The following is a 16,093-nucleotide window of genomic DNA, read 5'->3' on the forward strand; positions in this document are numbered from 1 at the left end:
AATTTTATCTACTATTTAGTTTCTTTGGGTTTTTTTCTCGGTATTTAGCAACTCTTTTCTTAAGGAAATATATATATATTTTAAATATATCTTTATTGATTTCAGAGAGCGGGAAGGAGAGAGAGAGAGAGAGAGAGAGAGAGAGAGAAACATCAATGATGAGAGAGTCATTGATGGGCTGCTTCCTGCACGCCCCCCCACTGGGGATCCAGCCCTCAACCCGGGCATGGGCCCTGACCTGGAATCAAACCCCGATAGCCTGGATCCTAGGTCAGTGCTCAATCACTGAGCCACGCCCGGCAGTGCTATATATTTTTTATAAATATACTTCAGGTTCGTGAAATAATGATACTCTAAAACATTTTCTTACCTGATTTTCAAGTGGTTTGTGCTATAAAATGGTGTATAGTCGGCTGTGTTATATTTAATTGCCTAGTTTTCAAATGTAGAGGTTTTTCATTTGTTTTTATTCATCTTTTCCTTATAACACTGGAAATTTTAATTTCCTTAAAATTCCTGATCAATAACACCTGAAGGAGATAGTGAGTCAAATGCAAGTTAATCAGGTTGCCACTCAATTTTAGGTGCCTGTGTGAGCAGGAGGAAGACTTTTGAACTATTGACTGTAACTAGGCCTTTGGGGTTATTTATGTATTATATTTAGCATACGATTTCTTTTCACTCCTGGCACATGCAGTCTGAGAGCACACTGCATATATTGTACGCACACTGAAGAGAAAGAAAAATCAATTCCTGGAGCTGAGAGAAAATACACAAATAAAACAAATGTACTGGCAGAGGTAGGTTTGTAGGTATTTGAAGAAAATTAAGACGGAATCCAGGAAATTGTAGGATGATGACTTACCTGTATTTTGTACTGGGGCAGGGAAGACCTGGAACAAATGGACCATTGATCCAAAATAGAAGTCAGAGTATGGGGTTTAGTCAAGCAGACTTGAGGGAATCTGTATGTCTATATAGAAAATCCCCCTAGCTTGTGGATTTAATAGGGCATCTTATTTATCATAGGTGATCTTGATATAGTACATAAAAATGGGTCATGTAATAATTTGTCAAGTTTTGCTAGAGCAAGAGTTTGAGTCCAGAGCACTATAATGGGTACAAGCTTAAATTTAAACCTCTATCTTACACTCACACCTTATGTGCTATTTATTCATTGTTTTCTGTTAATCTATTGCATACACAGTTACTCTAGATGAAATTCAACTGTACATCTAGTTTTTTTGTTGTGGTTTTATGAGGCTATATGATCTTGAGAAATTATTGTTACCATGATATTTGTTGATAGGAATTCCAAGGTAAACTCTGAATATTCCTTTTGAATGTCACGGGAAATAGGCATGTGTGTGTGTGTGTGTGTGTGTGTGTGTGTGTGTGTGTGTGTAATGTCGAAGGGAGATTTTATATATATATATATAAATCATGCATTATAGTCTTCATTGTATGATTAAATCATAGACTTTTAGAATTAAATGCATTTTTTGTTTGCATTTCCCTAATTGTTAGTGAGGTTGAACATCTTTTTATATATATCTATTGGCTATTTGTATGTATTCTTGGGAGAGGTGTCTGTTCAGGTCCTCTGCCCATTTTTTGATTAGGTTGTTTGGTGTTGAGTTTTATGAGTTCTTTATATATTTTGGGAAATTAAACCTTTGTCAGAGCTACTGTTTGCAATTATCATCTCCCATTTGATTGGCTGCCTCAAATCTAAACTACAATGAGATACCACTGCACACCTGTTACAGTAATAATAAGTAATAAACAACTAATAACAAGTGTTGGAGAGGCTGTGGAAAAAAAGGAAACCCTCATTTGTTGCTAATGGGACTATAGACTGGTACAACCACTATGGAAAGCAGTCTGGAAATTCCTCAAAAAATTCAGAATAAAGCTACCTTATGACCAAGCAATCCCTTTCCTTGGCATGTACCTGAAAAACTCGAAAACATGTATTCGCAACGATATATGCACCCCTATGTTCATTGCCGCCTTATTTACAGTAGCCAGACATGCAAACAACCAAAAGTGTCTTGTGATAGGGGACTGGGTAAAGAAGATGTGGTACATGCACACAATGGAATACTACTCAGCCATAAGAAAAGATGAAATTCTGCTATTTGCAACAACATGGATGGACCTTGAGAATATTATGCTAAGTGAAATAAGTTGGTCAGAAAAAGCTAAGAACCATATGATCTCACTCATATGTGGGATATAAAATTGAAACTCATGGACACAAACAGCAGTGTGGTGGTTGCCAGAGGGAAAGGGGTGGGGGGTGAAGGGGATCCTAATACATGGTGATAGGAGAAGATTTCACTTTGGGTGGTGGGCACAAAGTACAATATACAGATCTTGTAACATAGAAACAAACACCTGAAACCTGTACGACCATATTAACCAATGTCACCCCAATAAAGTTAATAAAAATTTTAAAAATTAAAAAGAATTAAATGTGACCTTAAAAATTATTAAATTTATCATTCATCTTTATTGATTAAAGAAGTGTACCTTAGGTTCCTACTATTCACTAACCAGCTATGGATCTGGGACAATTACTAGGCCTTAGTTTTCTATTCTGTAAAAATATGAGCCTTGACCATATGAGCTACAAAGTCCTAAAAATCTTGATGATTTTATCCCTAATGGATTGATCCAAGAGTGCAGGAAATAGTTTAAAGTAAAACATTGTCTAACTTGACACAATACTTGAGAGACAGAAATTGTGAATTTAAATAAAGTTCACTTGTGAAGTTATGCTAATCAGAATTCATATTAATCTGTTTTAGAAATTTGGCAAAATTATTCAGTTTAAACTTTTAATTAGGAATTTGGAGAATGTTTACAACACAGAATTGCTTAAATTCCTTGTCTTTAGAATAGATTGGTACTTTTTATAAATATCTAAGTAGCTATCTCCAGCACTCATCTAATCTTTGATTCACTTGCAAAAATTGGCTAAATTATCTTAAAAACAGAAGAAACTTTGAATCACAGGTAAGGGCAAAAATATTATTTAATTACACATTTCCTCTGAATACTCAAGCTCTCAGCTGGATTTTTCTCTTATTAACCAGAGTTTAAATATATTATACTATTGATCTGTTTTAAGTAGCAATTTGCCAGAATAAGTTTAATATGTAAAGATTAGAACTATATTGAATTTTGGCTAATGTTTGAATCCACCAAAAAGGAAAAAAAGACATATTCTATGTGCATATACAACCCTATATTAGTAACAAGTTAACTTCCTTTGATTTGGTTTTGTCCATATTTGTTTTAATTCAGTGTTAACAAAATAATCATTTGCTCTTTAGGGAGCCCTTGACAAGTTTTAACAAGGGAAACCTGTAAGGACATTTGTTCATAGTTTTCATTGGCTCGCTTCACAAATTTGAGACCATTGTTACAGCTGCTATGGAGGTTCCAGCACTGGGACAGGTTGCCATGGGACAGCAAAGGCTGTCAGGTTAAAACACTTCCAGAACCATCTGAATATGCAGAGGTCACAGTCATTTGTTTCAGAATGAATATAGTCTTAATATTGTTGGGGATTAAATGTTTCTAATGCTTCCACTAGAGTTTCTACAACAAAGCTTTTAAAATTGTCTAGTCTCTCTGCTGACTGAAAGGAACTCTAACTTAATGGCAAAATATTATTCCTTACCTATGCTAACACATTAATTTCTCAATGACATGCTTTTTTAAAAATTTGTATCTGTATTCATTTCAGCAAAATATTATGTAGTGTAGTGACTAAAGTTAGGATTTATTAAAAATAAAACACCTCTAGTACTCAATTTGTATACTTATGAACCCTCAGATATATATTTATAAAAAATAATAGAAATTTGAAAAGTATGTATACAATAAACAACCCATAAAATTAGCATGCAGAAATCATCAAAAGCCCTTTTTTCTACTTCCTGAGATTAATTCTTGTGGCCAGTGTCAGGGCATCTGTGGAATATTATAAATGATGGAGAGTGAGAGGGTGTCAGTCTGGTGCAGTTGGTCTTGTTCATATCCTTAGACTGAGCACTCGCAGATTCACTCTGAAATCTAGTCTGAAAGTATCCTCTTATGATGGTGCAGCAGGTCTGATGACCTCAAAAGTCCACCTTATGGAGTCATTTCCTCTGTTGTGTGCAATGCAAGTCCACTTTCCAGGTTGTCAAGTGCAGGTTTTTTGTTTGTTTGCATTTTAAAATTAAAGCTTACTAAATATATCTCTCCCTCTGAATGTGAAAAGAGGCTCGGGTCACCTCTTTCCAGCTCCTCGGGCTGCCAATTTTCCTTTTCTATCTGGTTTGTTGTTTTCCTTTCCTTTCACAGTCTAGTTAGGCACTTGTCTTCTTGTGCAGAATAATGCAACAACCCCTTACTTTTCACCCTCTGTGTCTCCAGCCTCCAAACTATCAACACCTGCCGTGTTCTGACCTGCTGTTGTGCCCCCTACTTAGCCAAAATATTTCCAAGCTGAAGGAGTCACTTACAACTTACTCTGAAATGCTCATTTTTTCTTCCTTTTCATTCAACAAAAGTTGTTTGTCATAGCATTAGTAGTTTCACCTTATAGATAAAGGAATTTAGGGTCAATAAGTTTTGTGAAAACCCAGTCCCCTGAGATTCAAGTTCAAAGATCCTGATTCAAGTTAAGTGCTGTTTTCACTGCCAGGAAGAGCCTTTCCTGCCATAGCATTTTCCTTTGATCCTGCTCTAGCCCTCCCTAGGTCAGCCAGGTGCAGTGCCTCCAGGCAAGCTGTCCCTCCCTCTCTGATTGTGCCCGCTTATTTCTATTGTCTTGCTATTTCTCCTTGCTTGACTGTTTTTCATACTTATCAACTACCCTCATAGGTGACATACCACCCTTCAAGGCCTACTTTAACTTTACTTCCGTGTGATTAAAGGTTTTCTTTATTAAATACTTTTTTATATTTTCCGAATGCAGTAGAATATTTTCGTGTTTTCTAATGTGTGAACATGTCTCATCTCTCCATAATCTGCGACCACATTTTACTCATATGTGCATCGTTCATGACACACAGAAAAGTGCTCGCACGGAATACGTTTCAGTAAGAGTAAGATGTATGAATAAATGAAACAGCAGCCATCCACACAGAAGATCCTCTGCTGCAGCAATCAAATTGTATTTTTAATAAAATCAGGAACATGTTTGTGTAGAATGATTGCAACTATAAATACATTAGAGAATTTAAATATAGCGGGCACTCCCTATCTGTGGGTTTCACATCCACAGATTCAGTTAACTTCGGATCAAAGATAATAAATAAATAAATAAATAAATAAATAAATAAATAAATAAATAAATAAAAAATCCCAGAAAGCTCCAAAAAGTGAAACTTGAACTTGCCACTATCCGAGCACAACACTGAATCTACTGAATGAAGTGATGTGTAGCTTGGGGTCATCCTGGAACCAGTCCTCACCATGGATATCGAGGGATGAATGCATGTGCTGAAATAAATATGAAAAGAAACTACTTTAAAATATAAGAATTTGAATTTAAAAGGAAAGAAAATGGATAACAAGGTAAATGTGTAAAATGTAGTCAGCCACTTCTGGCACATATCACACTTCCATGTACAGAAATGCAGGGAGAGAAGGGTCGTCTTGGGCTGTGTTTGTTCTCGAAGGGCCTAAGCAGAGGAATGGAAGCAGGAAAACGCGCCCACAAGCGCACCCCCTGGGAGTGCCTCAGCCAAAGGAGCACTTTGGTCTCCTGAATGCTCCAGGCTCCTCAAGTGAGCCTCTCCCAGCTGAGCCTAACACCTTTATTCTCCTTAATAATGATAATCGATAGTCTAACTAAATACAGCATCCCAGTGTTTTTACAAGTCTTAGCTCGGGTGGTTCTCACTCGTCCCCTGAGAGAGGAGCCGTTAATGCTGCTTATTGCAAGGGTTCCAGCTGAGGCCGGGCCAGCTTGAACTAACTTTCGGGGCTATACAGTTAAGAAGAAGCGTAGCACGCTTCCTAAACCATGCCTCTTAGACTTTAAAGCTGGTGTTTCTTCTAGGAATTTGTCCTGCAGATATAGTTACCGTAAGGCCTATGCGTACTGAGATGTATATAAGAATATACTTTAAAATGGTACTTGTAATTAAAAAAGTCTCAGGAAAAAAACTACATGTCTATTATAAAGGACTAGCCAAATGAATTATGGAATGTATGTAGAGTAAAATATTATGCAACTATTAAAAATGGGGTAAATCTATATATCAATTCGAACTATTATCCAAAATGTATTTTAATTAAAAATAGCTAGGTTAAAAAACCTAGTACGGGATGCTTTAATTTTTATCATACAAAGGCATTTCTTTAATTAGAAAAACAAATTTAGATATATATTTTTAAATCATGCTTTCATTATGGCACACTGTTTATCTCAATAACTTTTTTTTTTTAATATATCTTTATTAATTTCAGAGAGGAAATGAGTAGGAGAGAGAGAGAGAGAAACATCAATGATGAGAGAGTCATTGATCGGCTGCCTCCTACACGCACTCGACTGGGGATCGAGCCCACAACCCAGGCATGTGCCCTGACCGGGAATCCAACCATGATCTCCTGGATCCTAGGTCAATGCTCAACCACTGAGCCATGCCCGGCTGGGCTCAATAACTATTATTTAGAGAGCATCTCCTTTCTAAATTTACATATATTAGTGCTAATAGGCACAGTAACCATGCAAAGGAGATATTGTAACTGCAGTATTACCACAGAAAACAATGTAGGTTGTCCAAGGTTAAAGCTGGGTCTCTAACATAAGTCTGATTTCAAAGATAAGAATTATTTCCACTCTGCAGGTGATGCTCGCTCAACCCAAGGTGATTTTCTCCACCAGGGAACAACACTTGGCAATGTTTGAAGAAATTTTAGATTGCCACAAGTGCTGGGTAGAACGAGTTGCTACTCACATTCTAGTGGGCCAAACTGGGAGACTGGTAAATATCCTACAGGACACAGCAGTTCCCCTTAGCAAGGACCTATTTGACCCAAAATATTAATAGTGCTGAGGTTGAGAAGCCTGCTCAATACCAAAAAGATTCCTGTTGGCCCTCAGAGGCCAATCAACCAACTATATGAAGCTTGATATTGTGGCCGTAGACCAATCATCACAAATTTTGGCTAAAGTAGTAACCCTTAAAAAATAAGTAAAAGTGAACATGATATTTATAAAAGCTTATAGTAGGAACTGCCTTGAAGAGAAAGATAGGATGGCAGAAAATGGAGGGAAGATACACACCTTTTAGGTTTGTTTTCTTTTTTTAAATGTAATTTAATGAAAAAGAGTCAGGATTGGCATCCCTTATGTAGATACTTATTCTATACTTACATACTATACCATATAATATGGACAGTATTCTTTTTTTAAATATATAGAGAGAGAAGGGAGAGAGAGAGAGAAGAGAGGGAGAGAGAGGGAGAGAATGGGATATTAATTGGTCACTTCATGCACACACCCCAACTGGGGATCTAACCCGTAAACCCGGCATGTGCCCCAAGCAGACATTGAACCCACCACCTTTTTGGTGTATGGGACCATGTCCAACCAACTGAACCACACCAACAAGGACCAGTTAGTATTCTTATCTGTACCAATTTTGATTCATTTACCCATTAAGCCATTTATTGAATGATTAATATGAGCCAGGCACTATTAAGGTGCAAGGATTCCAGCAGGGAATAAAGCAGGTAAGAATTCCCTCTCATTAGGTGCTGATATTCCCTGGGGTCATGGAGGAGGAGCAAGGAACAGAGTATAAGCAAATAAGTAAAATAAAGTTTGTCAGGTGGTGCAGAGTACTAAGGGAGAAAATTCAATCAAGGCATAGGAATAGGGGTTGCAGGGTTGGGTTGGAAGGAGGGAGCAGGCCCTGGTGATTTTGACTGAAAAATGACAAGCAAAAATTTGCAATGAGGGAGTCATTCAGGTATCTGGGGGAAGAGTGTATCAGGAAGAGAGAACAGGAAATGCAAACTGCAAATTTACTATTTGATCATATTTTAAACAACTTTTGCTTTTAAAAGGGAAGCCTGAATATTTATACACATACATACACTAATGGCCATCTAACTTACTCTCCCCCTCCATGAAACTTTTAGAATGTTTAAAAAAATACCTGATATTTCATGGGATTTCACTCTAGCCATTAACCTAATCTACTAAAATAGAATACATAGTTAATTTATGCATATGAGCTAAAAGTAGTAATCTATAATAATATCTCTAAAGAGGAGCTTTTAGCTTTTGCGTGTATGAAATTACTAATGATGATGAAATTAGTTCTGCCCCATGTGTTCTACTTTATTTCCACTGTATTTTATATAATATTACTATTAATGATTATGCATTTTAATAAAAAAGAAGATAAATTCTGCTAAATATGATTATTTCAAGCTATTATGGTTAATGTTTATACAAATATTAGAGGCATAAAATCAGTCATATGAAGAAAATACTAATTATAGTCATTTGGAACAAACTTAACTTTGAAGAACTTCTGGTTTGCTGCCCTAACTACAAATGTTCTAAAATTAAAAACTTGAATGATTTATATGTTTATGGAATTGTATTATACAGTTAAAATTATCTAGACTTAGAAAAATTAGCTTATTCTTTTTTTTAAAAGATTGACTATTTTTGAGAGAATGATCTCTGGAGACCAGGTAATATATTTATAAGACATTGCTCAGTAGAAAGCATTCATGAACCATGGTCTATAATGCTTGAAAATATATGTTCTTTTAATGAAGAGTCTCTAAATGAGATTAGATAAGTTATCTCAATTGCTATTTCAAAGATTTAAAAATGTTAATTTTGTTAGGATATATGAATGATCATCAGTGCAATTATATTTGGTAGTTACATAATTATTATAGTTGTGTTTATACCTGAATTATGTGATCATGTTCTACTTAAGAAAATATAAGTAATGAAAAGTTAAGCAAATAATATATCATTCTAAAAGATTCAAATGATATCCTATTTACTTAAAAATTATGTTGACAACCACTTTTCAGTAAAATACCAGTGGTTTTACTGTAACACTTGTATTGCATTTACATGTAATTTGATATATACAAACCAATTTTTTTAAAACACACTATAATTATGCTATATGTTTAAGTAATTTAAATTATATTGTTTAAAAAAGAATAAGTTACTTTTTTGTGTATACTGAGCAAAGTCACTTAGTTCAAAGAACTTCAAATACATCCACATAAATTTTCAAAGCCATTAGTCTTGTAATTGCCATTACACTATTCATTAAAGTAACAGTGATATATGAAATATATCCAGGCAATTTGCCCAGCACAAAGTATAGTACATAGTTGTCTTCACTAAGTACTCAAACCACCATTAATGAAAACTAATAGCCCATCAAAATTTACATTAAAAGTACTACAAGAAATCTCTGAAGGACTACATGTAATACTATTCCAGCAATTTTTGTCACCTTAAATTGCCTTGTTCCAATATGTTGCTCTCTTTAATGCTAATTACTGAGCAGAATGAATAAATATTACAATTCCAAAGTGCATCATAGCACTCTTTTTTTTTTTACCAAATTATAATTAGTGATCAAACAATGGTCTCATTAACATAAATAGGATAATTAAATCATCTCAGCTTTACCATATTTAAAAGAATTAAAAAGTGATTGTTTTCCTTTTGTAAACTGCTAAAGGTTAACTTTTTTGCAATCATTTTATTTTATTTTTAAAATGTCTTTATTGATTTCAGAGAGACAGAGAGGGAAAAAGAGAGAGAAACATCAATTATTGATCAGCTGCCTCCTGCAGGTCCCCTACTGGGTATTGAGCCCAAAATCTGGGCATGTGCCCTGACCGGGAATTGAACCTCGATCTCTAGGATCATAGGTTGATGCTCAACCTCTGAGCCATGCTGGCCAGGCTGGAATCATTTTAAAGAGAAAAAAATTACATGTTCATATGTATTGCATTAAAAAAGAACAAATTTGGAAATGCATTTTTTTTTGAGTAGAGACATAATTATTTTATATTGCTTCATGGCTCCCCTTTCATTTAAACAGAAGAAATAGTAAAATGCTTGAAGTGGAAAGACACAGTATATTTTAGATTTATTGTAAATTTTTGAGTTAATATAATTAAAACAGCATTTTAATTAGAACTTGAAAATAGATCAAGAGAACCAGGGAGGTCTTGTCAGAAGTCTGCCTATATGCCTTAGGTATTATCTCATGTTGGACTGCAACAAATAACTTGGAATCATGTCATGACCTGTGAGCATTATTCATTTAAACTGAAGTTAATCAAACCTGAGCCCTTTTAACTATTTGGCAACTTTCTTCAACCCAGATTTGACATGGATAGATGGTATCTGATCACACAGTATTTTCTGGGGCCATATATTCCTTATATCTAGATGTAGGTAAATTTAAAAAAATAATTTGTAATTGAGCATCAATATATTTAAGTTTCTCTTATTTCCTTTTTCATAATCAGTATCAGCCTAGTATTATATACTGTGAGAGGAATATTAAGCATTACAAAGTTGAAATAAATGTCTGCATCAATTTAATTTTAATTAACAGTGTTCCATATTTAAACTATAACTGTTTAGGAAATATCTTGTGTATTATGGGAAAAGAGAAGAGACCATAAATCATATGCACTTTTAATAAAATACTAATGGTTTAGGTTTTTAAATTATAAGTCTAATTGTTCTATGTAGCTTTTGATATAGATGTACCAAAAATGGACAGTACTCAAAAGGCCAGTGATAAAATTGCTCTGTGCTGAATTGACTCCTGATGAGATTATGTGTGGGAGGAAAATGATTCTGTTATGTGGGAACAGAGATAAGAGCTTTGCCTAAAAGATGTCAGGAGCTTTGGAAGGACAGGTAGGTGACGCAGAAAGCTTTATAAGAGGGCTCTTTAGTTAGTTCAATACTAAGACACAAATAATACTTATAGAATGGTAAGGACTGCTAAGATTTCAATTTAGAGGAAAATTTTAGTATTTTTATTTAAAAGGATGGATTTGATCTCACCAGCTCTAATATTGCTTTTAATGAGGGCAAAAATATTGAAGATTCCTTAAGTTGGAATATATATTGGAATATTCCTATATGGATGGTAGAATACATAAAAGCTGTATAGCTATAGGAAGTACTCATAACATATACTATCAGTAAATTTTCAAAATTATTTAACCATATTTTATTATTTGAATTTTATCTGCACTGCCCTTTTGAAACTTTTTTTAAAATAAACTTTCAAATCATATCCATGCAAATTAAATAAATTAAATCTAGGTATTCATGTATTTTTTTTCCTCATGATATTTTGCCTTCCTGATTTTTAATAGGAATTGTGAGAAATCTAATCAAAGTTGGGGAATATTTGGTGTAGAACAACAAAAATCACATCTCCAGATATCTTACCACTCTTTCTTCTTAAAAAAAAAACATTTTTATACCAATAAGGTTATGATTTTTCCTTAATTTCCAAATAGAATGAGAACTGTATGTATTAGCAATCTCAGAGTTACATTTCTTATTTAGGAACATTATATCACGATTTATTCTTTATTTAGTGGGTTTCCAGGTATGAAAATGAGGGCACAGTGAAGTCACCAAATAAATATTAGCATTCCTAATTTCTTTACAAATGCACATACATTTTTGTTTATTATGATTTCAACTTCAAACATGATATTTATGATTTAATCAACTATAAAATAAATAACTATGCCCTGGCCCATGTGGCTCAGTTGGTTTTGTGTTGTTCTGTGCACCAAAAGGTCACCAGTTGGATTCCTGGTCAGGAAACATGCCCAGGTTGTGGGTTCGGTCCCTGGTCCCTGGTCAGGTTCATTCAGGAGGCAACCGATCAATGTTTCTCTTTCACATCGATGTTTCTCTCTCTCTCTTTCTCTCTTCTTCTCCCTTCTTCTCTCTCTAAAATCAATTTAAAAACATAAAGGATTATAAGATGGTGCTCATTTTTTGAACAACAGTTTTGTTTTCCAATTCAAGAGGATGCCAGCTGGCAGATATCCCATCCAATTCAATTGAAAGTATTGAGTTTCAATGACATAATATTTTCACAACTGATTACTTAAATGGGCAATGTTTCCCTCAGAAATGTGCTGTAATGTGTATGTTTTACATGCTTTTATTTTCAAGTGAATAAATATATCATATTAAATTATTTGGGAAAGACAGGAACATGGCAAATGAGAGCACCAACAATTATTTTTTTGTGACTGCATTTATGTTTTTAACTTTTCCCAGTAGCATATTTATATTTACACCCACAAATATATTTCTAATCAGTAATTTTACATATTAATTATTTGGCAGTGTCAAGGGCTGGGTAGTAACTACAAAAATGACATTCTCATTTTAGTAATAAGGGCAAAACAGTAAATTATCTAAGATGAGCAGCCAATTGAAGCATTTAAAACATATGGGAGCCTTATAATATGTAGTGTTTAAGCCAGAAAGAAATGCTAGTTTGTTGATTCTCATACAATATTAAAAGAAAGAAAAAAAATGCTCAAGAAACATAAAGATAGTTTAAATTAATTGAAATCAATGTTGAAGTTATATAATATGAATGCTAATTCAGTAAATTATTTAAATGGGCAAAAATAGTAACATTTAAAGATATCAAGAACTGTGGCTTAAAGCTTTTCTATTTAGAAAGGTTAAAAATTATGACATGTTTTTTACTTATATAAACTTTCTTTCACTTTTAATTTGTCATAAGTATTGCTTTCTAGGTCAATAAATGTTTCCATAATTTCATTTTAATGTTTACATAATATTCTATTTTACACTTAAGTTATTTTATTTATGTAGTTACCTACATATAAACAGTTAAGGTTTTAAAGATTTTTAGGATACAGTTTTAGATGTAGCATTTCTGGGTCTAATGGTTTACACATTTTTAAGGCTTTATCGTTAATCTTCTTTTGCTCTCATAGGCACTCTGTCAATTATATTTTTCCTGACCTCCCTCTTCCCTTGAAATATCTAGTTAGACACCTGCCTTACTTTATTTCATTCAAAGTTTCATGGTTCTCAGAACCTTCTATATCATGATTGTTATCTTCCAAGCTAGTTTCCCATTTTTCAGAGTCCTTCCAAAAACTGAAAACCAGGACCTGAATAAAATAATAAAAATATATTTAGGACAAGGTCTACTGAGATTACTACTTCCTGGATACTATTATATATGGGATTTGGTTATTGGGAATAGAGAGTTTCATATTGGTCATCTCAGGTAATGGGGGAAAATGTCTTTTATTAATATGCATTGACTCAGGTGAAACAGAAATCTTAACACAATCCAAGATTGGAAACCATGGAATTCCTAAGTCATTCAGACAGACTTGGAGGATCCATCTGATACAAGGCAGCTCTAGGGATTTCAGCAGTAAAAATCATGGATAGTTGGCTCTAACTGACTCATGATTCATATGGCCCCCTTCTGTCCCATTTTGATCAGTAGAGGCTATTAAGGAATAAAACTCACTAAAAAATACAGACATAGAGCTTGTTTTTTATACTGTTGTAATTAGCTAGTCATTAATAATAGGAAAGGAGCAAAACGGAAGCCAGATATTATATACATGGTCATTTGGGGAGCTTCACCAGAAAGCTGTAATTTCACATTTCCCAGGGAACCACCAGCCCATTCCCTGCAGATCACTGGGGAAAAAGGTCCAACAAAGGGGAGATAGATGCATGTGCAGTGAAGTTGGGGTGACTAGGGAAGGTGCTTGTCAGTTAAACCTGGAAACAGAGATCATTGGCCAGAATGAGCAGGGACACTGCAAACCCACAAAAATTGGGGAATACATAATCCGCTAAACAAAGGAGCCTGCTCTTCTTGACACTCTTGGCGTTCTTGGATCACTCTTGGCTCTTGGCTTTCTTGCATTGGCCCAAGTGGCCCACAGCCATGGGGATCCAACACGCAGTGGACTGATGGACTACAAGGGGGAACACAGACTAAACTAGCCTGATGCTGGACTGGACACTGCTCCAATATGGAGCGAACATTCTGGACACTGGCTTTGATTCTAGCCCTACAGAAGCCACAGCTACACTTCTTCCTTGGGGGACAAAAGGAAATAGGACCTTGTAAACTCAGGAGTTTTTATTCTACAGTATCTCATCCTCTGGTGCAGGTCTCTGAAAATTCCTTTTCTTGGGATATCATAAGACGCACACTCCCACGAGCAACAGATGGGTATGAGAAACTCTCGCCGCTGATAAAAAATGCATGTGGGGACCCCTTTCCCCAGTGATCTGCAGGGAATGAGCTGGTGGTTCCCTGGGGAATGTGAAATTGCAGCTTCCTGGTGAAGCTGCTCAAATGGCCATGTTTATAAAGTTTGGCTCCCTTTGCTCCTTTCCTATTATTAACAACTAGCTAATTACAACAGTATCAGTTGATTTCAAGCAAGTGTAACCAAAGAGCCCAGCAATTGCTAACTTATCATAACAAAATAACACCATATTCATTTAGTATTCACATTACTGTGATTCCAAGACCCAACCTGCTCAGAATATCAGGAGGTCTAATCTTTTTTAAGGTTACTGCCTTTGAAATTGCCCAAGATGATTCAATTTGTTAATTTTGACTGATGAATTTTTAAAATTTTGAACATAAGAGTTTAATTACCTGCTAAACCATCCAGATGGAGACATGCTGTAAATGGAGGAAAAGAAGGGTCATGCACTTGATAGAGAAGCAGGCATTGGTAGACCAGTTTAAGTTTAGACATTGGCCAGATTGAACTACTACTTTTTAACATTTAAAATAAAACTTTTTCTTTCATCACAGTAAACAAAACAATGTATTAAAACTCATTTCCAGCTTTATCCAAATTATTATTTTTAAATATGATTTAAGGTTATTTTACATTTCTTTAACTATCAAATTTTCTTTGGCAAATTATTCAAAATACTAAATTTTCATTGTGGATCTTAGTTCATATTTGTATGCCAAGAATACCCTACTCTGATCCAGGTTCATCTTTTTTTCTAAGACCTAATGGTTTATATCTTCCCTTCAAAATGTATAAGTATCTTTTAGTTAAGTTGTCATTTGCAAAAATATTCTGGAAAAAAATTATGAGTTAAACACATAAGTTCTTCTTCATTTCTGTTTTGGTGTAGCAGTTTATCATCTAGCCCATACTGATCTATCAACCGAGTACTGCTTAGTTTTTGTTCTCCTCAGACATAACTGACCATAATTCATAAAACAGCACCTGGCTACAGCTTCCCCACTTCTTTATTAACAGCTTATCTGACACAGTTCATTCTTGGTCTGTACAGTTTAAATAGGCTTAGCCACTGAAGAAGGTCTTTTTTCTTCTGAACCTGCTTCACCAGTTCTGCTTTTTCTTTACTTAATTCTTGTTTGGGAAGATCCTCACTGACAAATCACGTTGGAGATCACTGCATGACCCAGTATCAAGTGATTCAAATTCACATGCACTGATATTCTTGAAGGTATTTTTCAAATATGTCCTTTCTTTAAATTTTATTTATGTGTTTACATTTTTTGAAATTCCATTTTTCTTCTGTTGAAGATGCTGATTTCTCTGAAAAGATGCGATTATTTTCTTCATTTTCTATTCTAAGACATTTTACCACATTTTAACAGGAATTAAATGAAGATCCTGTTTTTCTAAGTCATTTACTCTGTGTTTTCTCTAAGTGTTGCACTCAAAGGTTGTTTTCTTGAACTACTTGTATGGAGTGATGGTGGAATGGCATAAGCCTGTGGAATGCTAGGTAAATTCACAGTTTAGTCTGATGGACTTTCCATCTTAAAAATAAAATCTTGATTTACTTTCAGGCAAGGAAGCTGTACAGGACTCCACAGCTGACTCCTGAGTCCAGCTCTCAGATATCAACTTGCTGCCCAGAATATTATATCCCTCCGCTATCCCCAGAGAGTTCAGAAAGCATGTGTAGCCCTGAGTGTATGCTTGCTTTGATTTTAAATTGATCTTCCTATTATTTGCAATC

General features: G+C 34.7%; 1 protein-coding gene and 1 pseudogene across 1 annotated transcript in view; one reads left to right on the forward strand and one right to left on the reverse strand.

Moving 5' to 3' along the window:
* Positions 1-16,093, forward strand: part of LRP1B (LDL receptor related protein 1B) — a 1,257,096-nt gene that overhangs the window by 794,715 nt on the left and 446,288 nt on the right. The window lies entirely within an intron of this gene.
* On the reverse strand, positions 15,158-15,905 carry LOC107526251 (swi5-dependent recombination DNA repair protein 1 homolog pseudogene; annotated as a pseudogene).

Source organism: Miniopterus natalensis, chromosome 8, assembly GCF_054644295.1.
Source record: "Miniopterus natalensis isolate mMinNat1 chromosome 8, mMinNat1.hap1, whole genome shotgun sequence".
NCBI classification, from domain to species: Eukaryota; Metazoa; Chordata; class Mammalia; order Chiroptera; family Miniopteridae; genus Miniopterus; species Miniopterus natalensis.